The sequence below is a fragment of the Arvicanthis niloticus genome, chromosome 14 (assembly GCF_011762505.2).
Source record: "Arvicanthis niloticus isolate mArvNil1 chromosome 14, mArvNil1.pat.X, whole genome shotgun sequence".
NCBI classification, from domain to species: Eukaryota; Metazoa; Chordata; class Mammalia; order Rodentia; family Muridae; genus Arvicanthis; species Arvicanthis niloticus.
Genome location: NC_047671.1, coordinates 26,564,268 through 26,592,062, shown reverse-complemented (window position 1 = coordinate 26,592,062; position 27,795 = coordinate 26,564,268). Strand labels below are relative to the sequence as shown.

At 38.4% G+C, this 27,795-nt stretch overlaps 1 protein-coding gene across 2 annotated transcripts in view; it reads left to right on the top strand.

Moving 5' to 3' along the window:
• Htr4 (5-hydroxytryptamine receptor 4) overlaps positions 1 to 27,795 on the top strand; it is a 176,477-nt gene that overhangs the window by 41,396 nt on the left and 107,286 nt on the right. The gene's annotated exons all lie outside the window — the stretch shown is intronic.

Genomic DNA, 27,795 nt, shown 5'->3' with positions numbered 1-27,795 from the left:
GAGCAGTGAGGAATGACATAGCACCTTGGATTAACATAGCTGGAAACTGTCATCATCCCTCAAACCCCACATTCAAGTCTCTTATACTGTGAATGTATGAGTGGAAAGAATTATTTTATGAGTGGTCTGTGTGTAGAAGTTTACAGGATCTAAGAAATTTAGTACAGGAGTACAGCTTCTGTCAACCTGTGTCCCTTAAAATAGAGATGAAGAAATGCTTTCATTTGCTGATGATTCTAGTCGATTAAACCCAGATACTGGCCAGAGGGAAAGAACATTGAGACATTGAGTGATAAGGTCCAAGACGAGACAGAAAAGAAAAGAGTGATTGAAGAACATGGCGCTCACAGGCTAATAGAAAAGCCAGGCAGCTTTGGTTACTCACTTGATTTGCTCTGGGAAATGGAACATCCTTTACTTTGGGGCTCCTGTGTTTGGGGTGGGAAACATTGTACTCAGGTTTCAGTGTGGGCATATTCTCTATGCCTGTCCCCTTCTTAAGAACCTGACTAGTCACTCATGATTCATTCATGTGGATCAACACATACTACATTGGAGGCATTCCTTTTCTTTTAGAGTTATTTGTGTGTGCAGGTGTATGTGCCAACACATGTAAGTTTGTGTATAAGTAAATATATGTGTACGTGTGCATGTGGGAAGTGTGCACATGTGTTTACATATGTGGAGGCTGGAGGTTGATATCCTTTGTGTTCCTCTATTTGCTTTCCATCTTTTTAAAAAATATTTTTATTATCTGAGAAATTCATTAAAATGAATTTTTATCATATTCATTCCCTATCTACTGATTTTTGCCTTCCCGCATAATTTTGTGATCTCTTTCTTCTTGACTTTAAGCTCAAAAATTTGAATTTAATTCATGTTACCCAACTCTTCTTTAGTGTGGAGTCTGATATAGAATATGGTTGACTTACCCTGGTAGGTTACACTATTAAAGAAAACTCCTTCTGCCTCTCCAAGGAACTATCAGATGCTAATAGCTCCCCAGTAAGGGGTAGGGTTACATGTCCACTTTCAGCCCCATGATAGAATTTTGTCAGATATTAGAGTAGATATGCCTGCTTGTTTCTAGTTCCATTGTTTGTAATGCCTCTTTCCTTTTAGTCTAAAATAGTGTCTATCATTGATGGTGAGGTGTTTTTCTTGGAGGCGGCATAAAAATGGATTTTGTTTACTAATTCTGTTAGTTGTTCTGTGTTTTTATTAGAGTATTGCAACTATTAATTCTGAGCCATTTTTGAAAATTGTTTCTTAATTTATATTATTTTGTTGTGGTGGTATTGTTTCTTTTACCTCTTTTTGTTAACTGTTCTGGGAGTATATATTCCTTTTTCTCTTGTACTTTTATTTTTTTCCTTCAGAACAAAGTATTGCTTCTGGTATCTATAAAACTGATTTAATAACTGCATTGTTTTGAATATGCTTGGCCCAGGCAGTGGCCCTATTAGGAGGTATGGCCTTGTACAAAGTGTGTTACTGTGGGGGTGGGCTTTGAAAGTTTCTACCTAGCTGCCTGAGGATGACAGTCTTCTCTTTGCCTTCTGATCAAGATATAAAACCTTTGGCTCCTTTTCCAGCACCATGCCTTGCCTGGACACTGTCATACTTCCCTTCATGATGACAACAAACTAAACATCAGAATCTGTGAGCCAGCCCCAATTAAATGTTCTTTATAAAAGTTGCCTTGGTCATGGTATCTGTTCACAGCAGTAAAGCCCTACCTAAGACAATGGCACAATGGCATGCATTCATCAAATCTATTTTTAATCATGGATCATTTATTTTCTCCCCTCTGACTGATAGTATTGCTGGGTATAGTAGTCTGTGCTGGCATCAGTAGTCTTCCAGAACTTATAAAGCATCAGTGTAAGCCCTTCAGCTTTCAAACTCCCCCTGGAAAACTCATCTGCAATTCTGATCGGCTGGCTTTCATGTTTGAGTTGATTTTCCTGTCTTGCCATTTTCCATCTTTCTTTGTTCTCTAGACTTCATGTTTTGTGTATTGTGTGATGTGAGGAGTTTATTTTCTGCTCCTGTCTATTTGATTTCCTTTATACCTTTTGCCCCTTATATCTTTCCTTGGATTTGGGACATTTTCCTTCATGGTTTTGTTGAAAATATTGTCCATACCTTTGACCTGTGGTTATTCTCTTTCTTCTATAACTGTTACTCATAACTTTGGTCTTTTTATGATGTCCCAGGGCCCCTATATGTTTTATTTTTATTTTGATTTTTGTTTTTTGTGGGGTTTGTTTGTTTGTCTCTAGATTTTGCATTTTCTTTAGCTGAGTCATCTATTTCCCCTACCTTGTTTTCAAGACCTTATATTCTCTCTTGTACTTGAGCCAATCTATTGGCAAATCTTTCCTCTAACATTTTGTCTTATACAAGTTTGTCACTTTGTATGTTACTTAAATTTGGCATTTCTCGGATGCTCCATATTTTTTCAAATTTCTATTTTCACATATCAAATTGCTTTTTAGTTTCATTCACCTGTTTGTGTTTTCATAATCTTAATTCTGGCATTTATTCGTATCCTTTTGATGTCTTTGAATATATTTATAATTGTTATTTTGAAGTAATTGTCTTGTATATCAGCTAAGCTGCTTTTCTTACAGAATATTTTGATGGGAATGATAATTTCTGGAGGAGATATATTATCTTGGTTGCTCATGCTGTTTGTATTTTTGCAATGAGACAAAAAATGAGTAGCATTGGATCATTGCTAGTGGGTTTTGGTGTGGATATCAGATTACAGCTATATTGTGTGGGTGTTTGGATCTTTGTTGTTTCCCCAACTTATCAGATTGTGAACTGAATTATGCTTCATTTTCATTTTTGTATCCACTCTGTGCTGATGTGTGATAGGTGTTGGAAGTATTCTCAGCTCAGTTGAGAAGCAGGTGCAACTTCTGGCCAAGAGTAAATTTTTTTTGTAGGCTTCTACTGCATATGTTCATAATTCTATGGAGGGCTTACTGGGTCCTACAGATGGTCCTTAGGTGGTAGAGGCTGAGACCATAGTGCCTGCCCATAGATGGTATTCCATGAGGAAAGAGCACAGGATATTGCATCATCCTCATGTGGAAGGATAGTGTGGAAGCCAGGTTAGGGTCTCCTTTTCTAGGTTCAGTGTCACAGGACACAATATGGACTAAAGCAGTATGATAGGTTGGGGTGGCTGTCAGGCTGGGTCTGAGTACTCTACTAGATACTCTAAGTCTGCCTTTCTAATGTCTCAGAATGGTGTATTATCAGTCAGCGTGGCTGACAGATTGGTGTATAGGCTGATTGGGCCAAGGATTCCTACCAGGAGTTCTGGGTAAGGCTCCACATAGTTCCAGATCTGTTTCTCTACCTTTAAAAAAAAACCAACCAGACAAACAAAAAGCAGGAGATCTCTCAGTGAACCCACAGAGCACTAATTAGCTACATTGACTAGACAATGTGTTCCGGAAGACTTTCTGTCTCCCTCTCACATACTTGAGATACAAGTGTACACCAACATGCCTGGATTTACTTAGGTGCTAGGGATCCAAACACACTTGTGTAACATGTTAACTGATCCATCGCTATAGCCCTCTCTTGAGATTATAGAAACCTTGAGAAACAGGTAGTAGGCATTTAATTACATTTGGGGGAGAATCTGTCCAAGAATTAAGCCAACAAGGAGACAGAGTTACTGTGAGGTGGATGGAAAGAAACCAGATACCACTGAACTTATCTGATGTTATGGCTGCATGTAGCTATTCCCTCCTACTAGAACCTTTAGCAGTGTAGCCAAACATTCACTTCTGTTTAAGCCACTTTGGTTTGGGGTTTGCAACGTTTAAAACTCGTGTCTACTTAAAGTTGTTAAAGTAAAAGGCCAGACAGGAGAGTTGAATTAAGGTACTATTAGGAAATAAGCAGTCAGTTGAACTGGTCAATTAATAATGTGAGCTAGCTATGGTTAGCTTCAGAGGAAGACATAGTAAGATTAATAGAATTATCTTGCCATAGATAACTTATCCTGTTATTCATTTTTCCAAGTTTTATGGTGATAGATAATTATGACATTGACTATCATTAAACTTATAAAACAAGATACAACTATGCATACAGGTAATATATTGGAAGAATAGACTTTTGTATATGCATACAAATCTGGAATACTGTGTGCATAAATATTTATTTATCCTGCTTGTCACTGGTAAGTGAGATTATGGGTGTTGCCGTTCATACATCCATCTGTATTGCACAAATGTTGTTTAGTAGCAATGTGTTATTTTGTAATAAAAATAAAAATACAAATACATAGTGTAGTCAGCAATGCTGTATTTTTCTTCCTACTGACTGAAGAAAGCAAGTACTGATTACAATAGGAGACAGAAAATTCTCCTAGAACTAATCACCTGGGTGGATGTCACAATAGGGAAGTAGAGAAAAGCCTGCCTCCTGGGATCAGAAAGAAGGCCATAAAGAATCCCAGTCTTGGGGAATACAGTCTGAACCAGGAAAATTGATGTCCTCTCTCCTCTTTTCCTCTCTTGAGATGATGATTATTGTTATAATATATTGTGTTAACTTCTCATCAAGGAGAATTAAATTAAAATTTTAGAAAAAAATGAATGCCAGAAAGGTTTAAAATGAAAGGTTTTCCTTTTCTCAGGTAAATTCAGATGTATATGTGTCCAAGAGTACTCATGCCTGTGGTTATGAAGACAGCTCTTGATAGCTGCTTGTATAATACAGCTGACCAGAATCCATTCATTGTGCTGGTACATGGTTCTTGTTGCTTAGCAACAGGAATAGAATTGCTATGTGTGCTTCTCAATAGCTGTAAAGTCCTGTTCTTTATTTTCTATATATAAAAAATAAACAGAAGAAAGGAGAAAAGACCATAAGAAACATAGTGGAAAAAAGATCCAACTGGCCTTCTAGATGCAAAGTACAGGATCTGTGGAACTTTAACTAGGGAAACAATTGTCAAAATAGTTTCCCCTCCAGTGAGGAATTGATTGACAAGTCCAAGTTCCCAGGTCAGCATTTGATTGAGTAGTCTGGAAGAATGTTGTTTCCAGGAACTTAAGCACTCCTTTAGCACGTGTTCCTCTATGTGCTCATGAGGAAGGAAAGCCATCTCATTTTATCTTGACTATTTCAAGTATTTGTTTGAAGGATGTCTTATTAAGATTGATCCTAGACTCTCTGGCTCCCTTTTCATCTTCATGCAATTCACAATTTCCTCCTCCTCTTCCTCCTCTTCCTGTTCCTCCTCCTCCTCTTCCTCCTCCTCCCTTCCTCCTCCTCCTCTCCTTTCTTCTTTTTGCTTTGTTTTATTTCAAGACAGTGTTTTTCTGTGTAACACCAGCTGTCCTGGAACTTACTCTGTAGTCTGGGCTGGCCTCAAACTCAGAGATCCACCTATCTCTGCCTTCCAGGTGCAGGCATTAAAGGAGTGTGCCACCACCACCCAACACAACCTACAATTTGTATTTTCAGATTCTGTAACGTTAAGAATAGTGAATTTTGTCAGTTTCCTTAAACCAGAGCCATATGGAAGGGCTCCTAAAGAGTAACACTTAAGTGAATTACCATATAGTCAAAAATTTCCCTAAAAAGCTCCTGAAACTTGGGATATGTAGTCTGTGCAAATGAAAGCAAACATTCTTTCTCTCTCTCTCTCTCTCTCTCTCTCTCTCTCTCTCTCTCTCTCTCTCTCTCTCAGTAAGCACCCACAAATTTTTAACATGTGACTCTTTGATTTACAAGGGAAGTCCCAGTGTCGATATCCAGTAATGGCAATGAAACTGGGCTGGAAGAAGACACAGCAGATACCAGATCTTGTCTCATCCTTATCTGGGAACCTGAGATCCTTCAGTGAATAGTGAACAAAATTGCCTGCAGCATGCCAGCATCCTCTCATGGGGTCAGTTAATTGAGTATACAATGCACCACTCTGATAAAGATCCCCTCCCCGCTGTCTACAGCCTCTTATTGATATTTAGGTCAGGAGTATGCCCTACTTTTATCAGTCAATAAATCAGTCAATAAACTATTACTCATTGTTATCCAATTTCTTCAACATAGAACTGAAACACTGCATGCTTGAACTGAATCTTAAGTGGTGTGGACACACTCCCTACATGACACATAACTCTATAGTAAAATGTATATTTTGAGTAGCTGTATTGTGCCACTTTCTACGTGTATTCCAGGTCTAGTGTGTCCCTTCGTTTCCTCTTAAGTTGCATTTTCTTGCTACTGAGGGCAGGGTGTTTCCTAGCCCATCACATGATTGTCATATCGCCTCTACCAACCCTCAGGTTAGATATCAATTTCTAAGGGAAAGCCTGAGCTAATTGTCTTTATGCTGACATATTAAATATTTCACTGATACCTCACATTTTAGTACTTATGAGATTTTATGGTAAGTTTTTTTTTTTCCTGAAAAGCATTATAGTACTTAAAGACCAACACTCTCATATTTTGCCCAATTTCTTAAGGTAGCTTATGCTCAGCAAATATTAATTCAGTGACTGCCGATGTAAACCAGACTTTCACTATTGGCTCCAACGTAGCCTTATATACACAGATAGTTACAGGTGCTATCTTCCCTCCAGTGTGTATTATACCTTCTTCATCCAAAATTAGGTTGTAGTAGGTACATGGACTTATGCCTCAGTCTTCAGTTCTATTTCATTGATCACTGTGTCTATTTGACACCAGTAGTGTGCTGTTGTTATTATTCTACCTCTGTAGCATAACTTGAAATGGCGGTTGGTGACACCTCCAGTAGGTGTCTATTCATTATTTAAAGTTTCATATTGTTTGGGTATCCTGGGCCTTTCATGTTTCCATATGCATTTTGCATTTATATATTTTTTTCAATTTGTGGGAGGGATTGAGTTGGCATTGTGTTGAATCTGTGGATTGCTTGTGGTAGGCTGATCATTTTCACAATATTATTTCTGCTAATCCCTGAGCATGGAAAGTCTTCCCATCTGGAATCCTCTTCAGCATTTTTCTTCAGTGTCTACAGGTTTTCATTGTCTAAGTCTTCATTTACTTTAGAGTTATCCCAAGATACGTTTGGAGGCCTTTGTGATTGCTTCCCAAGTTTTTTTTTTTTTTCTTGGCATGTTTGTCATTAGTTTCTAGGAAGGCTGTTGATATTTGTGTGTTGGCTTTGTATCCTGCTACTATGTAGAATACATTTATCAGATTAGGATGTGGGAGCTTCTGGTGGGCTCTTTTATATAGAGAATCATAAATTATCTGCAAATGAAGATATTCTGACTTCTTTTCCTACCTGTATTCCTTTTCTCTTCTGCACTTGTTCCATGGCTTTAGTTTAGATTTAAACACTATATTGACATCTATTGTCTCCTTTTAGGTGTGGTTTTAGGTTTCAAAGGCTGCCTTCAGGTGCAGCATTTAGTTTATCAAGATGAAGTCACTTCAGATTTTTGGTGTAGGTGCTTTGTGTTATAAACTTTCCTCTTAGGGCTGCCTTAATTGCATTCCATAAATTTTGATGTGTTGTGCTTTCATTTTCACTCAATTCTAGGAATTTAAATTTTCCTTCATGATTGATCTCTGGATCCACCTTTATTCAGCTGTTTGCTGTGTTTTGTTGCATTTCTTCCACGAGTTTGTGTACTTTCTGTTATTTGCAATTGCTGTTGACATCCAGATTGATTCTTCTGTGGTGAGATAATATACAAGATAATATTTTAGTGTTCCTAAATTTGTTGAGACTTGCTTTGTGTCCTAATATGTGCTTAGCTTTGGAGAAAGTTCTGTGGGTTTATGAGAAGAAAGTATACTTTTTAACGTTTGAGTGTGATGGTTTGTATATGCTTGGCCCAGGGAGTGATGCTATTAGGAGGTGTAGCCTTTTTGGAGTAGGTGTGTCACTGTGGGCATGGACTTAAGACCCTCATCCTAGTTGCCTGGAAGTCAGCCTTCAGGTGAAGATGTAAAACTCACAGCTCTGCTTGCACCATGCCTGCCTGGATGCTTCCATGCTCCCACCTTGATGATAATAGACTGAACCTCTAAACCTGTAAGCCAGCCCCAATTTTGTCCTTTGTAAAACTTGCCTTTGTCATGCTCATGACAGTAAAACCCTAACTGAGACAAGTGTAATATTCTGTAGTTGTCTGTTAGGCCCAATTTTTAAAATGATGTTATGATGTCATTTAGCACAGGAGTTCTCTATTTGTTTTTTGTCTATATGAGCTGTCTGTTGATAAGAATGGGGTTTTGAAGTCATCACTGTTGCTCTGTAGGATCATTTTGTGATTTTTATACATAATATTTGTTTTATGAAACTCAATGCCTTGCATTTGGTGCATAAATGTTTAGAATTATAACATCCTTTCAGTGAATTTTTCTTCAATAAATATGAAATCTTCTTCCCTATCTCTTCTAATTAATTTTGCTTTGAAATCCATTTTGCAGGATATCAGACACCTATGCACTCTTCTTCTTTGTTCCGTTTGCTTGGCAAACCATTTTCCATCTTTCTACCCTAAGGTGGTATATACTATTATTGGTAAAATGTGTTGGGAGGGGGATAGGCAGCAAAAAAGATAGATACTAATCCACTTTCTTAGTCATCTTTTTGTTGTGAAAATTGAGACTATTAATATTGAGAGTTCTTACTGAATGTTTACTAATTCCTGGTATTTTGTCATGATTGTATTTTTTTCTTAGACCTCTTCATTTTAACTGTTCTGGGACTATATATTTATTCCCTTTCACCTCTTGGGTATGTTTAATATTCTCTTCAGATCAAAATATACTTTTCTTTGTAGATCTGGTTTTGTAGACATAAATTCCTTATATCTGCTTTTATGAGAAAAAATTTTCTTTCTCCTTTGATTTTGACTGATAGTTTGTTGTGAATAGTTGTCTGGATTGGCATCTGTGGTCTGTTTCCTAGCTGAATAGGTAGTAGCTTGTCTGAGTTTTGAAGAGATAAAGGTGAATGTTATCTCTAGTGCCTTCCCCAGACACTGCTGTATGAGCTCTTGTTTGTGTGCCTATGTTGTCTATGGGGCTGGAGTTTCCTCTGAGTTGATGCACAGTGCTGTTCCAGTGCTTTGTAGTTAGGTGCCTAGTACCTGTGGCTCTCCAACCATTCCTAAAGAGTCCAGAACTGATTAATTTCCTTCAGGGAATCTTCTTTATCAAGGTAGTTCAGAAATACATTTTGGTATTGTGAACAGAAGTTACAAATGCTAGTTGATTCTCCCTACATGGTCATATCTGTTTTCTTATATTTTAAATTGTTCATATGAAAAAGAACAAACATTTTTCTGTTATGCCAGGTAGGCTTTCTTAAAGAACTTTATCTTTTATGTATTTGCTTTCAATTTTTTTTCTATCATAGGCAATCTTCTTTATGAGAAGATAGGGAATAAATGTATGGGGAAGTTTGTTCTTTTATAACATTAATCCATGTATAAAACATGGACAATGAAAGCTCATATAAGATTTTTGGAATTGAATGGAGGTTGTTGTAAAGGGGTATTATCATAGCTTTATGGAAACTGTCAAGATCAGGATTTGGTCCAGCTTTGTCCATAACTGTCTGTCTTACTCAGGGTTACTATTGCTGTGTTGAAACCAAATGACCAAAAGCAAGTTAGAAATATATATTGCATATTTTATTTATTAATTTATTGTGTATGCACTCACATGCACACTGAGGCCAGAGGAGGATTCTAGGTGCCCTGTTCTGTTTACTCTCTGCCTTATTCCCTTCATATAGTACCTTTCCTTAAACCTGGAGCTGGGCTGGTAGTCTGCCAGCCCCAGCAATTCATTCCAACATTGTACACAGGTTACTGGTACATCGCCATGCCTGGTGTTTTAGGTAGGTATTGGGATTTGAACTCTGATCCTGTTGCTTGCACAGTGAACTCTTTTACCTCCTGATCCATCCCCCAGCCCTATCATACTGTTAGGTGAAATGTTTCAAATGAAGGTATTTCCCACACCATTTAAAAGTACAGTACTGTGCCCCCTGCACCTGGTATACTTGTTCTGTTAAACATGAAGAGAAACAGTGTTAGCACCAGGAAAGATGGGGTACTCTTCCATGCTAAGAGATTTGTACTGAATTTTAAAGTCAGTTATTATCTTTTATGACATATAAAATATCTGGGTGACTAGAATAGATTTCAAAAATTAGAGTATTTGAGAGACTGTTCATCTGGAAATATTGTGGGGGTGGATTAGAAAGAGATTTTTAAAAGCCAAAGCCTTATCAGATTACCAGTGACTGTGCATTTTAGTTTTGAGTTTGGGGGTTTACTCAGAAGCCCATGAGGGTTCAGAATAGTTTTAAGCAGCTGAGTGGTATGACCTATTTCATTAGGATTTTAGAAATACTTGGCTACAATCTAGATAATGATTTAAATGGTGGCAAAGTTTTAGCAGAGGCAAGAACTAGAAAGTTTATTTCAAGTATGAAATTTAAAAATTAAAATGGAAGCATGTAAGGTGGGGGAAGAAGACAGAATAAAGAAAAAGAGGCCGAAGGATGAGCAATGGTAACCTTCAGACTTTGGAAACAGTAACGATAGCGTGAGGTACCCAAGTGATGCTGCAATTTGGGTCAGCACACTGGATCCAAATCAGGAAGCTTGGTGAAACAGGAACAATAAAGATTCCCATTTTGTAATATATATTTGAAGTTCAAATGTATATTATTCTCATATTCTGGAAGCTTAGAACACAACAGAAGATTGTGATATTGCATGCAGCACATGTCCTGCTTAAAGAAAATTTTAAGACATGTCCAAAGGGACACTTGCTGAGCCTAATATTTTCACAAATATGAGCTCTTTTTAAAGAATATCTTCAGCAAGGCATAAAATTCATAACCCAGGAATCAAATACTACATTCATGTGAAAGTTCAGAAAGTCAAGCATGTAGAGTCAGAAAGTGAGGTGGTTTCCTGAGTAGTGGTGTGGAATGAGAAGATGCTGGCTACATGGAACAAAGTTTCTATTAGAGCAGAAGTAAGTCCTGACTGAAGGTCTGGCGGGGAGCATGGTGACTGTACTTAGCAAGAAATTATGTATCCTTGGGACTCATCACACATACTATAAGGGTAGTAAATATGCTAATTAGTTAGACTTAATCATTTCTTAGTACCTATGCCAAGACACCATGTTAATTTCCACAAATATACAACACTTATTTGCATTATAACCTCAGGAAGGGAAAAGTAAAGCTTTAACATGGCAAAATATGCCAAAGGAAGGCATAAACTACTGGCAAAACTGGAAATGTTGTTTGTAAACCAATAGCCACCAAAGAATTAGTACCATGGGTGTATAAGTGTCCATATAAAACTTTAAGATCGTTTAAAAAATCAATCCAAACAGAAATCCTTAAAGGACAGAAATAGAATGACCAATAGGTAAAATTTAAAGGCCTAACTCTCAAGGAACACGTGGAAATGCCAAGCCTTACACAATGAGGTACAGTCTCACACCCACTATACCATCAAAAATAGATAAGCCAAAGCCACCAAGTGTTGATAGAATGTGAGGGAAAAGGCACTTACTCAGGAGGGAGTTAAATGGTCTGATTATTTTGAAGAGGATTTTGGTGAACTTTTCACTAAGTACTTTGCAAAGTTTTGATGTCTGTTTTGAAGAACAGTCGAATGTAGGAGTACACACCCAATGAGTCTACAATTCTTCCTCTGGATTTTTACACTAATAAAACCTCTTGGACTTTTGTATAAGATTGTCATTGTAACTTGTATTATGTTGTATTACATTGTAACTTGTAAATTATGATAGCTAAACAGTGGAAATTAATTATGTGTCCCTAAGAAGAAAATGAATTAGTAGACTGTAGTTTAGTCCTGTAGTTGTTTAAAACTCAATATTAACGAACTCAGTTCTATTTGCATATTACAGAGATCTCCCGTGAATGGAGTAGAAACTCTGCCAAGGATGCTATCAGTGTGGCGCCACTATTTGTAAAAGACAACCCAACATGTCTTGCTCATATGTGTATGTGTAATAAAAGAACCTACACGTAACTGACTTGAGTGTACCAGAAGGTGAGGGAGGGAAGACTCTTAGCAACATACAGTTCTTCCCCAACCCTCGGAGTCTAAGAACTTCAAAGTTTGCCCTCAGTTTACATTTCTTCAGCCTAGCTGTGCTTTTTGGGATGTCTGAAATGTTTCCTTATTAAAAATTATTTCAAACGATTTTACTGAAGCATTTCACCAGCAATTCTTCATGCTGATAGTGAAAAAAATGTTGGTTGTATAATGGCAGAGTGATGGAGACTTCGGCCGGGAGACTCTGAGATACTTGGTGGCAGACTCAGGACTATATCTGAATCTTCTGGTCTTGGCAGTTTCCTTTCTTTATGCTTTCCTCGTTACTTTCCTACCTGGTTGACATTACATTAAATTTCCCAGAATCTCTCCAGAAAAGTTAAGGGAGGGAATACTGAAGATGGCCATCCCCTTGCTGAGGCCAGCAAGACCAGAGAGGAAACATGGGTTGAAGGAACTGTCTGGAAACAAAGAGCTGGGAACTTTTACAATGCAGCCTTGATCCGGGCTGGGAAGTTGAGTCTGGGTCACCGATTGTTACTTCTAGACTAGACTTCCCCCGGATTTCAGGTGGAAACACAGGTCCCAAGAGCAGCAATTGAAGATGTGAGGCATCCTGAATTGTCCTTAGCTCCACATTGTCATTGTTCTTTAAGGGAGTAGCTTGGATCCCAACTAAACCTACCTGGAAAGAATAAACAGTGGTTAGTTATGTAAAGTGACAGGAAAGATACAGGTACAAATTAGTGAAGGGGAACTAAGATGCAGATCTGTGGTTATGTGGGAGGAGCAGGCCTCCTACGTCTCAGGCTTCTGATGGAAGAAAATATATGAGGAAGATGGGTTCAACTCAGGCAGAGCCCATCACCCTGGTTTCCTTCAAACTCCAGGATTTCAGAGAATCCCTGGCTTGTTCCAAGTCACTCTGGTATTAGATGCCCAGGTATATAGTCCAATCCTAGATGCACTACTAACTTATTCTGTGACCTTAAATACCTCCCTTCTAAGTTTTCCAGCTTCAAGGAAAGGTAATGGGCACAAACTATTTTGAATTGCTCTGATGTACTTTTGCACTTAAGTATCTTCAAGGCCCTTATTCAATGCTACAGAATAATAGGTTTGGTTTATTTGCTCATTGTTAGTTATATACTAATCTACTGGTACTGGTACTGGTAGTATTTCAAGCCCCCCTACTCTTAACTCTAATACAAAGGTAGCTTCTAAGGACCAAGGAAGTGACATAAGTTCTTGTAGAAGTCAGGTGTGATACAGTAGTAATGTTGGGGTGGAGAGGGCATAGAAGAGTTACATAGTGCATGCATCCTCCAGAAAGATAGGCATAAAAATGTCTCGGCAATACTGGACTGCCAGTGAACACTTTACATAAGCAATGAAAATGTCTCATGAGGTTCTGCAGCCATTGGAATTAGCTTTAGGAGGATGAGAAATAGCAGGGAGTGTGAGGTGAGAAAAGCAGGGACATCCATGAACTCACCTGTTATCTCCACCACCCACACCTGGCTTTGTAGAGATTCAAACTGATGGATCGCACTAAGAGCCCCATCTCCAAACATATTGGTGGAATTCAGTTATTTGTCTCCCGAGGTAAGTCTGGATCACAACTTTCCTTCTGTTCCTTCTGAATGCACTTTGGTAGCTTGGTGCTGGCATACCTTCTACATTTTGTATTCTGTGAAATTAAAGATAAAGTGGTTTCAGGATTCGCTCATTTCATTCATTTAGTCTTAAAAAAATAAAGTAAAATAAAATAATAAAATAAAACCAGCCAAGCATAGCTCACAGATATTCATCAACTTTTGTCTTGGGAGCCTAGACTTTTAGGGCTAATAGAATCACACAACATCCAGTTGACAAATATCAGGTGCCAACTCTGGCTCCAAGAATTGTTGTGGCCTGTGGATTACAGTAAGGAACAAAGCAGGAAGGTCGCCTCTCCTCCTGGAGAGCAGCAACAATTATGCAAGGCTATAAAACATAATCTAGTAGCTTGTATAAACTACAAAGGAAGAGGAGGCAGCAGAAAAACAAAAAATGAAGAGCAATCGTGACTGTCGAGTGCAAAACTCTGTAGCCAGGAACAGGATTGCCCAGCCCAAGGAAATAAAATCAAGGTCACACTTGGAGGTCAATAGCTGGGTGACATTGGGTATCGGAAATGAAGTGAACATGGAGATAGAACTTGGAAAGCAACACATACTCTTAGCCTTAGGCATGATGAGAAATGCAGTTGTTAGACTCTGGGAAAGAAGGGAAAGTTTTCTCTAAGAGTGTAGCCCAAGACTATTTCAGGCAGCACAACTGCCCTGGAAGGTGTTTTTGCTTCTTGGTTTTTTTGTTTGTTTGTTTAAATTTTTAAATGATACAAAGTTGGGTAGATAAAGAAGAGGGGTGGATCTGGTGAGGTAGATCTGGCCAGAGTTGGAGGATGAATATAATCAAAATACATTTTCTGAAAGTTGAAGCTCTCAGCCCTGAAAACATATGTATGTGTAACATTATACTGACTGAACAGGTTATATTCAGAAACATGTACATATATAAATATACATGTATGCGTGCAATAACAATTAGTAAAAAAACTAGACTGAGATTTGAAGGACTGTGGGGATGGGTATATGAGAAGGTTTGGAGGGAAGAAAGTCAAGGGAGAAATGTAACCATGTTATAATCTCAGGAAAATGAATTTAAAAATAAGAAAAATGAATGAGCAAGTGACTATATGAATGAATGAAAACATCTGCCTAAAGCACTAGAGTAAACATTTCTCCAAAAATAAAAAAAGATGTATAAATCGCCAATGGGCATAATAAAATATGCTTAACATCTTTATTGAAAAGGAAATGAAGTCAAAACCACCATTAGAAGGCTGGTCTGATTTTAAAAATAGCAAGTACTGGCAAGGTTATAGAGAAAGCAGAGCACGTGTGCTCTACCGTTGAATGGCATAGCAGCTGTGATGAAGAGTATGGACATTTCTAATGTTAAAGTAGGGTTTTTGTGGAGTTCAATCATCTTGCTTCCGGTGGGGTGGACATCTCAAAGAATTGAAGTCATGGGCAGTGGTGGCGCACGCCTTTAGTCCCAGCACTCAGGAGGCAGAGGCAGGTGGATTTCTGAGTTTGAGGTCAATCTGGTCTACAGAGTGAGTTCCAGGACAGCCAGGGCTACACAAAAAAGTCACTATCTATCAAAACAACAACAACAGCAACAATAAAACAAACAAACAAACAAAATTGAAATCAGGAGTTGTGAGGAGCTGTCCTCATTTGGAAATTTGGAACCAAGAGGAATTGGGGGAGGTCGTATATACATACAATGGGATATTATTTAATTAATTATTTTTTTTTAAAGAAACATGTTCTGCCATTGCTCAATAATGTAGATGATCCTAAAGAATTATGTTTCATGAACTAAGTCTGTCACTGGATAAGTCCTGCATGATTCCTTTATATGTGACATCTAAAGTGGTCAATGGTCCAGAAGTAGACACAGAACTGTTAGGTGGACTTGTTCTGTGAGCATGAGTGAATACTCAAGACAACGGATTTTTATGTATCTGCTGGAAAAATGTTAACTTCCACCAGTTAGCAATAAAGTCCAGGGTTGAACTTGTTAATGAGATAGATCTTGCTAGAAGAGAAAATAGTGGGTTTCGGAGATGATGAATTTATTATCAGCACTTTAGTATGGTAATATGAATATAAACGTGTATCCAAACCCACAGTATGTGAGAGGCTCCCAGGACCCATTGGGGATGACCTTAGCCAAAGTGCTCAACAGGGAGGTGATGGAACCTGAAGAGACCACCTCCAGTAGATAGAGCCCCCAGTGGAGGGATGGAGCCACCCACCTACCTTCAAAGGTTTTGACCCAGAATTGTTCAAGTTAAAGGAAATGCAAGGGCAAAAATTGAGCAGAGACTGGAGGAAAGGCCATCCAGTGGCCTGCCCAACTTAGGATCCATCCCATCCATGCATACCAAATCCAAACACTATTACGGATGCCATATTGTGCTTGCAGACAGGAGTCTAGTTTGGCTGTCCTATGAGAGGCTCTACCAGCAGCTGACTGAGACAAATGCAGATACTTACAGTCAATCATTGGATTGAGGATGGAGACTCCTATGGAAGAGTTAGGAGAAGGACTGAAGGAGCTAAAGGGAATGACAACCCCATAGAAAAATAACAATATCAACTAACCTGGACCCCTCAGAGCTTCCAGAGACTAAGAACCAAAGAGCATACATGGTCTGATCCATGCTCCCCAGCACATATGTAGCAAAGGACTGCCTTGTCTGGCCTCAGTGGGAGAGGATGTGCCTAATCCTGCAGAGATTTAATATCCCAGGGAAGGGGATTCTGGGGGTGAGGTGAGGTGGAGTGGGTGGGTGAGGGGGAGCAACCTCTCAGAGGCAAAGGGGAAGGGGATAGGGTGAACTCTGGGATGGGGCACTGGGAAGGGGGGGCAACATTTGGAATGCAAATAAATAAAAATAATTTAATAAAATAAAATTTAAAATTAATTTTAAGCATACACAATAGTGGATGCCATTATGACATTTACACATATTTATTATTATTCTTTATTCTTACTCTTATCCCCTATTCCTCTCATTTCCAGTCCTGCTCCTGTAAAAGTACGGCCTTTTCTACACTCTCCTTTTTTTTTTTTATAATGACACAGAGACTTTTACATATTTTTCAATAAGGCTAGCACTAAACTGGTTCTGAGCTATTCTAACCGACTATGCTGGCCTGCCCTACTTTCCAGCCATGTGGCCCTTTACCTGATAGCTTGGTTTTGCTCTGGCCTATTTCATTTGTATACTCATGGTAAATGTCCAGTGGCTACCTGAGACCCTCACTTTTTAGGGCACAAAAGTCCCTCCTTATCCTCTCCTGCACATCTATAGGCTGATCAACAATTTATAGACCAATCAGAAGATGACAGAGAACAATGTTTTACAAAATACTGAGTCAGGGAAATGTTTCGTTATAATGACAATACCAGAACCCAGACTGCAGCCATATCTCTGGGTACAGAAGAAGTCAGCATTTGAATGCACAGTGCACAAAAACATCCCTCAATAGGCTTGAGCCCTTCCTCTTTCAAATAATATTTCTTCTGTTTCCAGGTCTTCGGTACATTAGATAATAGACAGACAGACAGATATTTTAAGTTTCTAGGTTCAAGTAAAATAAGGTCACCACAGACACAAATTTAGAGTTAACCTGGAAAAGTCTAAGGAAAAGAAATTTCCTGAAGGTTATGTGTTCTGTATAAAATCCAGCAAAAAATATTAGAATGAAGTGGAGAGCTGGAAGGGGAAGAGGGTTGGCCATGCCCACTGGGTGTAATTTAAAGAAAGAATGAGCATGTGTGAATGCTTAATGTTCTCCTCTAGTTGTCGGATTAACTTGGCAGTAACTGATCATTCTGGGTGATAAGAAAACCCTCTGTAGGCAAGGAAGAGGACATCAGTTGGCTGACACCAATTGTTCAGCCCTGAGAAAATATGCACAGGTGACATTATACAGACTGAGAAGGTTATATTTAGAAACAAATGTGTATATATAAAACCATGTATGTATGTATATTTGTATATACATATATGTGTGTGTACATATATAAATATGCATACATATATATACATATATGTGTGTATGTAACAACAATTAATAAAAAGAAAGCCATGAATAAAAAAAAAAGAGGGAAGAGTATATAGTAGAATTCAATAAAAGAGGAGAGGGAAGGGGAAGAAAAGTAGTGATGTAATTGTATTTTAATTTACCACATTAGGCAAACATTCCCTTCTACTGGACAGGCTTTAGTCTAATTAGACACCCATTGGTTACTCTCAGACTCTAAGTGCCACTATCACACCTTTCAAAATAAATTACCATTCTTGTTATTGTGGTTTCTATGATCTATACTGGACAGGGTTATCAATTAATTAATTTCCTTTCTTGGCAGTCTTCATAGCTCCTTCTGGTACTGTGAGCTATAGTACTCAGGGAAAAGTCTTCCAGATTGGTTCCTGCTCTACTTATCCTAGTACTCTGCTCAAAAAAAAAAAAAAAGTACACTCTTTAGCAATAGGGTTTTATCTTCAATTTCTGGTAGGCAACCAAGGGCCATCTCAACAGCCTAACATACTGGGGGTAGATTTCTTGCACTCACCTGACTAACAACTCATCATGACTGACACCTATTTATATATTAACACACACACACACACACACACACACACACACACACACACACTGGTAAGTAAACAGAAAATAGTGCGATCTCCCATGACCTTTTAAAACACTTTTAGGGCAATTTATACATCTTCACTTGCTCTGTGTTGCTCTCCGTCTCCCTTTCCCATCCTGTCTTCCCCAGTTCCTCATTTATATCAGCAGTGGTCCACTGTTCCCCTCTCTAGAGCATTCCTGTCCCGACCATGGTCCCTTTTTACTTTCCTAAAATCTAGGCTACACACTCATATCTAAAAGGCCCAAGCTAGATCCACTCCTAAGAGAAGAGATGTATTATTTGTCTTCTGGATCTCGGTCACATCCTGAAGTCTAATAGTTTCTAGTCCCATCCATTAGTTACAATTTCATTTTTCTTTACAGCTGAATAGTAGTCATAGTGCATATGTACTGCATTGTTACCATCTCTTTGTCAGTGGAATGACCGTTAGGCTGCATCCGTCCCCTAGCTGTTGTGAATGGAGCAATAGTGAATCCACCTAGCAAGCATCTGTGGAATAGAATGTTGAATCCTTTGAGCATATGTCCAGGAGTGGTATAGCTGGGCGATAGAGTCGATTTTAGGTTTAGGTTTTTGAGGATTTTCCATCAACAGTGATCTCCAGAGTAGGTGCATAAGTCTACAATCTCACCCAACAGTGAGTGTTCTTAGCCATTCTGACTGAGGTAAAGGTAAATCTCAAAGTGGTTTTGATTTTGCATTTCCCCAACTGCTAATGGCTTTATTTTAAACATTCTTTGAGAAATTTCTTGTCCATTTTTATTCTTCTGGAGAACATTCTGTTCAGATCCATAGCCTTTTTTTTTTTTTTTTTAGGAAAAAATATGAATCACTTTTTTTCTGACTCTTTGTATTTTGAGTTCATTTTATACTCATTATATTTGATATGTTCTTTATATATTACAATATATTGATGTTAATTCTCTATCAGATGTGTAACCGACAAAATTCTCTTGCACTATGTGGGCTTCCTCTTTGCTTTGTGAGGTCCCACCTGTCATTGTTGGCCTCAATTCCTGGGCAAATAAAATCCTAGTCAGAAAGTCCTTACTAAGTCTCTATCTTGTACAGCACTGTGTATTTTCTCTTCTGTCAGTTTCAGGTCTCATTGAGATCTTTGGTCCATTTAAAGTTGATACTTTTTGTACAGAGTGATAGATACATGTCTAATGTTATTACCTCATGTGGAAATCCAATTTCGCAAAAACCATTTGTTAAAAGATGTCGCCTACTTGGCATCACTGTCAAATATGAGATGGCTGTGGTTACATGAATTTGTGTTTGGGTCTTTGGTTTTGTCCCACTGACCCACTGACTTACTGACCCACTGACCCACATGACTATATTTTTATGCAGTACTTACCTATTTTTATTACTGTAGTGTGGTAATATAGTTTGAAATCTGTCTAGAATTATGCTTTTTGCTCAGGATTGTTTTGGATATCTAGAGGCGTTTGTGGGTCTATATGAAATGTACAATTTTCTTTCCCTATTTCTGTGAAAAATTTCATGGGTATTTTGATTACATTGTACCTATAGATTAGCTTAGATAGAATAGTCCTTTTCACAATATTAATTCTATCAATTGGTGAGCATAGGAAAGCTTTCCATCTTCTAGTGTTTTTGTGGCTGGTGAAACCAAAGATGCTAGAGGAGACTCTAAAGGCAGCGGGACCTGGGAGAACGGAGCTGAGAAGTGAGGCAGACCAAAGTCTCAGGAAATAGCCAACTTTATTTTTAAAAGGAGGCAATTTATACTCTGAGAGTTAAGAGGAATCACACGAGAAAAGCGCTCAATCATAAGGCCAAGCCACATGACAGGCAAGCTGCATGTGGTGGGTGAGTCACACATGGCAAAAACATTTTTCTTCCAGAGCAGCATATAAAAAAGTAACAACAGCCAATAGCAATGAACAGTCTGTAGTAAATTCACTCTTACCTACTATACCTGTGAGGAATACAAAACCATAATTATCTAAGAACAATTCCCGTGGTTTGTTTTTTGTTTGTTTGTTTGGTTGGTTGGTTGGTTGGTTTTTTTTTTTTTGAAGAAACTGAAGTCACAGACTCTTAATGTCTTGGTTTCTTTGGGGCTCTCTCACAAGCACTCGGAAATCCCCTCACATGACTCCATTCTTGAACCATATTTCAACATACCTCTTTCGCTTTCCTAAGACAGTATAATTCTCAGCTACATTCTAAATTCTCATTCTTATATCCACAGATAAGTATAGCCCTTATCTCCATTCCTCTTTGTTTGCAGCAGAAAGAGATCATTATAGAAACCCACAACTGGAATCTCTATGCAGAACAAACAGCTGACCACAGGGTACCTACCCATCCCCAGTTGATACAGCAATGTCTACACCTAAGGATGAAGGGAAGTTGTGAAAAGAGAGAGAGAGAAAGATTGAAATCACCAAAGCACCATGCCATCTCCTGTGACTCCATGTCTTCTACACATAGAAAACTGCACCCATGAACTTGTAACAACATGATCACCTACACAAGACCTGAAATATGACACTGCCAGTTGACACATCAATGTGGCTGGGGAAGTCTCACAATGCTCCACCCCAAAGTGAAGATCTATGGCTGGTTAATGACTGTTGAGAAAAATAGAATTAGTCTTCTCCAGGGATGAGCTCTTTCACAGGTTATCCAAGCCCAAGTGTTTAATGCTAAATACACACACATACACACACATACATACATACACACACACACACATACATACACCAACATACACACATCTATCTATCTATCTATCTATCTATCTATCTATCTATCATCTATCTATCTATGTATTTATCTGTTGAGAGAGAAATAGACAACACTAGATGAATTTAGCAGGTTTTGTTAATATTTTTTATGTATGCATGCAATTTAATAAATAATAATAATAATGAAGCAATGCATTTGAGGAGGATTGAGAGATACATGAGTAAAGTTTGAAAAAGAAGGGCAAATGATGGGAAAATTCTAGAAAATTACGTGTCTCTCTCTCTCTCTGTGTAAAGAGTGCCTGGAATTTGAACAAATAGAACTTTAAGTGCAGAAATTAGAGGATAGGACACCACTATAAGTTCTACACTGTTTTGAAGGACAACTGATTTCCATAGCCTAGGATAATTAGCTGAGGTGAGAGAGGGGTATCAAGATTCTTCAGTAAAATAGCTATGCTTTGGACTTTATGTAGGAATTCCACTGTAATAGCCCTTCCTTCTGAGGCGTAGACTGCAGCTTCAAATTGTAACAGCAGTTTTGGAGGGCTAAGTACTCGCCACTGTGCATGCTTTACATGATCTTCCTCATATAATAATCAGATAGTCCCAAGAAGCAGACACTGTGGTGTCTGTTCTATCAAGAGAAGTCCCAAACCCAGAAAGCTTCAATACCTTGCTTCAGAGAAACACTAAGCATTGAACCCGGGGTAGTTCGTGGCCAAAGGCTGTGCTCTGGTTATGCAATAGCCTCTTCATGGGAGGAAAATACATTATTTTTTAAAGGAAGAGATTTATATACACAAAATCTTATCAAGTGAAAGTATGTGTATTATCACATAATGTAAGACACGTGCTTGAAGACATCTCTTTCACCCTCTCTGTCCCTCTCCCCCATCTCTCTCTGTAATACCTAATTACCAATATCAATAGACACCTATGCAGAAGCTTGGAATCAAATGTTGGATGGTGAGCAAGGTGAAGTTTAGGTTTCTTTGAAATGCTTACATTATCCTAAGTGATTATATTAATAATTTATTCATAGATTATTTGTAGTTGCACACGAAGTAGGTCACAGCATCCAGTTTGGAAAATAAGTTTTCTCCTTTCTATTTATACCCTCCCACTTTCCCAGCAGAGGTAACTGCACCCCACACACAGAATCTATTTTATTCCTGTGTGTTTTTAATTATTTTGAGCACATTAAGCATGCATTTTAGAATAATATTTGGTATTTTTAATGTTTTTACATTTTGACTAGGCAAAATGCTACATATTGTCCTGGAACAGTATTCAAAATATATTCTATTTTAAATTGGAAATATATGTGTATAATATCTCAATATTGATATTTTCATCACTTATTTGTGAGGGTTTACTCTATGACAGTGATTTTTTTCTCCTGTTAATGAATATGTGGATATTTCCAGTGTTTTGCAGCCACAGAAACAGTTCCATGATCATATCACATTAGATTCATGTGTGAATTTCCTTGTTTTTCTATGCCCAGCATTAGGTGTTGGCTGTGTTTGCCTTTACATTATTTAGTGGTGACAAAATTTTCTCCAGTGTCATGGTGCACTTTCTAGCTGTTTGCAGAAGTTCAATTGTCTCAGGTCTTCCAGTCAATGCACAGTCGTGCCAGATTATTGGCAATCCGATTTAATTAACAAGAAGAATGTGTTCGTTTTTTTACACGAGCACTTAAAAAGAAAGAAATGGGAAATGAAGACAAGAGAGAAGAGAGAGGAAGAAAAGGGAAAGAAATTCAACATAGGAGAAGAAAGGGATCTAGCTGAGGGAAGTCTGTCAACCATCCAAGGATTGCTCACCTCCCCTAGTGAGTCAAACCAGTGCCAGAATTAGAGCTGAGGGGTCTTTAGTGGCTCTGAGCCAGAGCAGGAAACGGACAGGAGGCACTGATGGAGTCTGCCTAGAAACTATTCTTAATAGGACCAGTGTGATCACTTGGCCACTCATTTACAGATAAGCCAGGCATTTCCTAGAATGCTCGAAGGTTTACCCTTGTTATTTACGTTTATTAGTTTTTATAAGATTTTTTTCTTCCTTTGATGTTTCTATCAGCCCTTCTATAATGACATGTCAGTAATCGAAACCAGAAATTTTACTTTATGGCCCGTGACAACAGCAAAAAATAAATAAAATTAATTTGATGGGGGATTGGACTTTGATGTAATATGGAATGCACACAATGGGAAAAGAACTACCAGATATTACAGAAATCATAATCCTTCAAAACCAGCGTCCTATTACTAGCCCTGGCAGGGAAAGTGGTATTATGATAAATTCAAATATGAAGGAACAAGAAAATACTTTCAGAACACACTCACTCACAGTGACTTCTGGGTTACAGTAACACAGACTCATTTAGAGAAGAAGTAAATAAAATGAACCTCAAGGAGCCTGAGTTTATCTGAAAACATCACCTACAAAGATACCAGCCTCTAACTCAAGTAGCATAAGCAGAGATGCTCAAAGAAGCTTCCACTAATTGAAAGCTGAATCCAGATGTTAATTTTCAAAACCCATGCTTTCTTTCTCTGTTTCTCTCTTACTCAGTTACTTGTTCTCAGCCTTCATGCCATGCAGGGCCTTTGTCAGCTGTCTTCAGAATGCCTTACCCTCTGGCTGCTCACAGCCATGGCTGAATAACAGTATATTTTTCTAAGTCAGCCATATTTGTTTGGGATGGGGAGTTACTGTGATGTCTGTAGCTGAATTGGGAGGCTGATATGTCCTAGGTTTCTGAAAGAGTGTTTAGCAACACAGAGTCTTATATAGGACAGTTTCCCAGTTGAAGACACTTGCCCTCTTTCTGCTTGTCTCGGGTTACTGAGAACTGGTATTCTATGTTATCAATGCCATCTCATGACCCCGTGATAATGGAGATCTTATCCCCAGAAATCTTTTCCATATCACATTCCAACTGCTATTCCTGGGTCAATGCTGTAAAATGAGAAGAAAATTGTTAGTGTTTCTTAGTTTGAGCCAAATTTTACCTTCCCCTAGATTCCATGGCCAGACTTATTCACACTCTTTAGGGCTCAGTGATCATGAGCTCTGAGTGTTTGGTATCCTGGATAAAGTCCCTGTTTCCTTGGCTCTGTTATGTGCATTGCATAAAATAATTCCAGAGGCCATCCTGTCCAATATAACCCTTAATGGTTCTCAGGTTGATGAAGATGATTCTCCTCCAGGACAATTCTCAGCATATTCATTGGCCTCTAGAACTTTAACTTTCATATTATCTTTAAATACCATTGCTCACTGAAGGGTTGCCATGTTCTAAGGTGAGGAGGATGAGGGTCAAGGCATGGACCAGCATCAGAAGAGAAATAGACACAGGGGTCACAGTGCAGTGGAGACATTCTAGAGATAGAAAATGAGACCCAGAGGGTAGAATGTTTCAGATGAAAATGGTGGAGACTATGACCAGTGGTAAGAAAGCTTCAGGTGTGAACACTTGAGGGAAGCATCTTAGGAAGTATGCGGGACAAGTTTCTTGTCGGGATGTATGTCCAGAAACTCATGACTCACAAAGAAGTTCTCAGAAACAAAACACAACAACAACAAAACAAACAAACAAAAGAACCCAAGGCCTTTGCATTCGTTTACATTTCCTTTTTATTTTATCTTCACAAATAATAAAACTAATAGTGATATTATGTTAGAACATCATAGAAATGAAGAGCTCAGGCTCTTGAGTTAGGAGAACCTGTGTTCATTTCCTGAATTTCCCTTTTCCATTCTGTGGCTTTAGACATGGTAGTTCAAGTCTTGCATACTGCCGCTTCTACTGTAAATCAGATATAAGAACAGTGCCCATCTCTATAGGCTTGCTGTGGCAATAAAAATAGTGAATGTACTAATAGCACTCTTCATAACTCATAGTAGCATTCAATAGAGAATTACTCTTCCATTTAATCATTGTTAAATCATAATGAAGCCTAAGGGATTAGGAAGAACCCACTGGATCCCAATGGGATGCTCCGACTAAATTATGTAACGGTGCACACTGCAGCTGGGCATTTATTGTCAAACCATCATACAAGATTCCAGTCTAAGCAATATCATGTACATGGAAGTGTTTCTGCCCCATAAGTTATTCTGGGAAAGGACAACAATAAAATGATCGAGGATTCTACAAATCAGTTTGCAAATAGCTATTTGGCAAATTAGATATTCATGTGAGAATGAAATACAGCCTTTTATGGAAGATGTTTATCACAGCTGTCAAAATTCTTAAAGACTGTGAGGGAATCGTGAGGCTAGAACAGATCATTCTAATTTTGTTGGTAGTAAAACAGTCTTTTCCTCTGCTTCAGTCATCCCAACACTTCACATTCACTAGGCTTCATTTGCAGCAAACAGCTAAGGCTGTAAAGCAATACACTGGATGTTCAAGAGATTGAACTTACGGAGATTTTGAAATTCACACTTTTTTATTTCAGTGTTTCTTCTCACTTCTGATCAACCACTAGCTTCCTCTTTTGTAAGATCATTTTGTAAATATCTTTATGATATTAAAGTGAAGTAGGTCTGTAAGTGGCTTATTTTTTTGCACAGATAAGAACTTCAATGTAGTTCACTAACTAGAATATTTTAAAGTGTTAAGTAATTTGTAATATAATTACATATGGAATGCAAATGCTCAGGTTTGCCTAAAGTAGAAACAGCAAAAAGCCTGTGCATGTGAGCATTAAGAGCCCATGGATGTGACACCCTCCCACAACCTAAGTCGTGTGAGCCTGATTAATGGTTCTAATACTGCGACCGGCTGCAGGTGACACATAACAAATGCTTGCTTGGACAGAATGACAACTTGGCCTTCCTTCAATCAAGTTAGTATAAATAAGTAGCTGTGTAAAGTTCTTTACATTTACATGTAGAAGAAGTTGAATTCTATATTATTTCATTTACACAAGTGCCTGGGATGCATGTTAGCCTCATGGAAAACGTAGGATGTATTTTCTGTAGGAGTGATTCTTTGTCACATTGTAGTATGGTGCCCCATAAAGGCCTGCTGTGTTCTCTAACTATAACCACGGTCAAATGTCTCCATTAGTCATCATAAACAGCCCCCGCAGATTATACTACATCCACTAAAACCATGTTTTAAATGGGTATACTGATTTACATGTAAGGAAAATGTTTTACATGGCCAAGGTCAGACATCAAAACCCAACAGACTGACTGACTCACTGCATGGTTGTTTACCCTGATACTCAAGACGGGGACATACAATCAAGCCCTCCCCAGCATCAATGTTCTTAAGTCAGCCTGTGGCTTCCCACTGAATTGATAAAGCACAACTCCCAGGTCTCTCAGATTTGCCACTCTGATTTCATTTGGGCATGGTGCATCCCTCTACTCTCTGCACCCCAGCCATGAACCTCTCCTGCTGGACCAGTGCTCTCACTGCTGTACAAGCAGCCTTGTTTCTGCCTCCTATCTGCTTTTCAATAATTGTTCTCCTTCCAATCTCACCTCAGTGACGACTTCTGATGTCTTACAGGACCACTAAGGTCAATGCTTCTCTCTTACTGTCCACAGTAGCAGTCAATTTACACATACAGTCTCTATTTTGTGTCTGTTTCCCCCGATGGCTTCTGGATTCTCTGAGGGAAGAACTGTATGTGTTTTCTCTTCTTAGTGCCCGAGAGGTTACATTTTCAAATACTTTGTTGGGTGCATGCATCCATAGACACGAAATGATTGAATGAGCGAGTAAACAAACATGCCAGTGACTAACCTGACATTCCTTGGCCAAACCTCCTTTTTTGAGTCAGTGAGTTTGTTTGTTTGTTTTCTGCTTACACTCAAGCTACCTGGAGAAATGAATGACTTAATATATGACCCATTTGGCAAGAACAACGTGTTAACCTTCTAGTTTTATGGGAGGAAGAGAGTTACCAAGAACTTGTGAGTGTGCCAAAAATTCGAGAGTTGATGGGTTTCACAGGAAAGGGAGTCTTTCCTTTAGCTCCAGGTGAACACATAGTGCATTTATAATTATAAAAAATATAAAAATTCTTAAAGCAACAACTTCCTTAAGCTACATCAACTCCTTACATTAAAACATCTCCTGTTGGGGCTAAAGGCAAGGATGAAGCTATTCCATTAAAATAAGAAAAGAGAAGAGTAGCCGGGCAGTGGTGGCGCACGCCTTTAATCCCAGCACTTGGGAGGCAGAGGCAGGCAGATTTCTGAGTTCAAGGCCAGCCTGGTCTACAGAGTGATTTCCAGGACAGCCAGGGCTACACAGATAAACCCTGTCTCGAAAAACCAAAAAAAAAAAAAAAAAAAAAAAAAAAAAAAAAAAAAAAAGGAAAGAGTGCTCAATATTCTCACTCCTTTTCAACATAGTGTTTAAAACAGTAGCTCAATCAATTAGAAAAGAGAAGGAAAACAAAGAGATACAAATGGAAAAAATAAGAAGTCAAATTACTCCTATTTGTAGACGTTGTGATGGTATACATAAGAGATACCAAAAAAAGTCATAAAACTTTTAGAAATGGCCAATAGTTTCAGAAAAGTGGCAGGATAAAATATTTTTGCATATAAATAAGAAACACACCTAGAAAGAGATCACAAAAACATTATAATTCACACTAACCTCAAAAGAATGAACGCAACCAAGGTAGATGGAAGACCCATAAATAAAAACC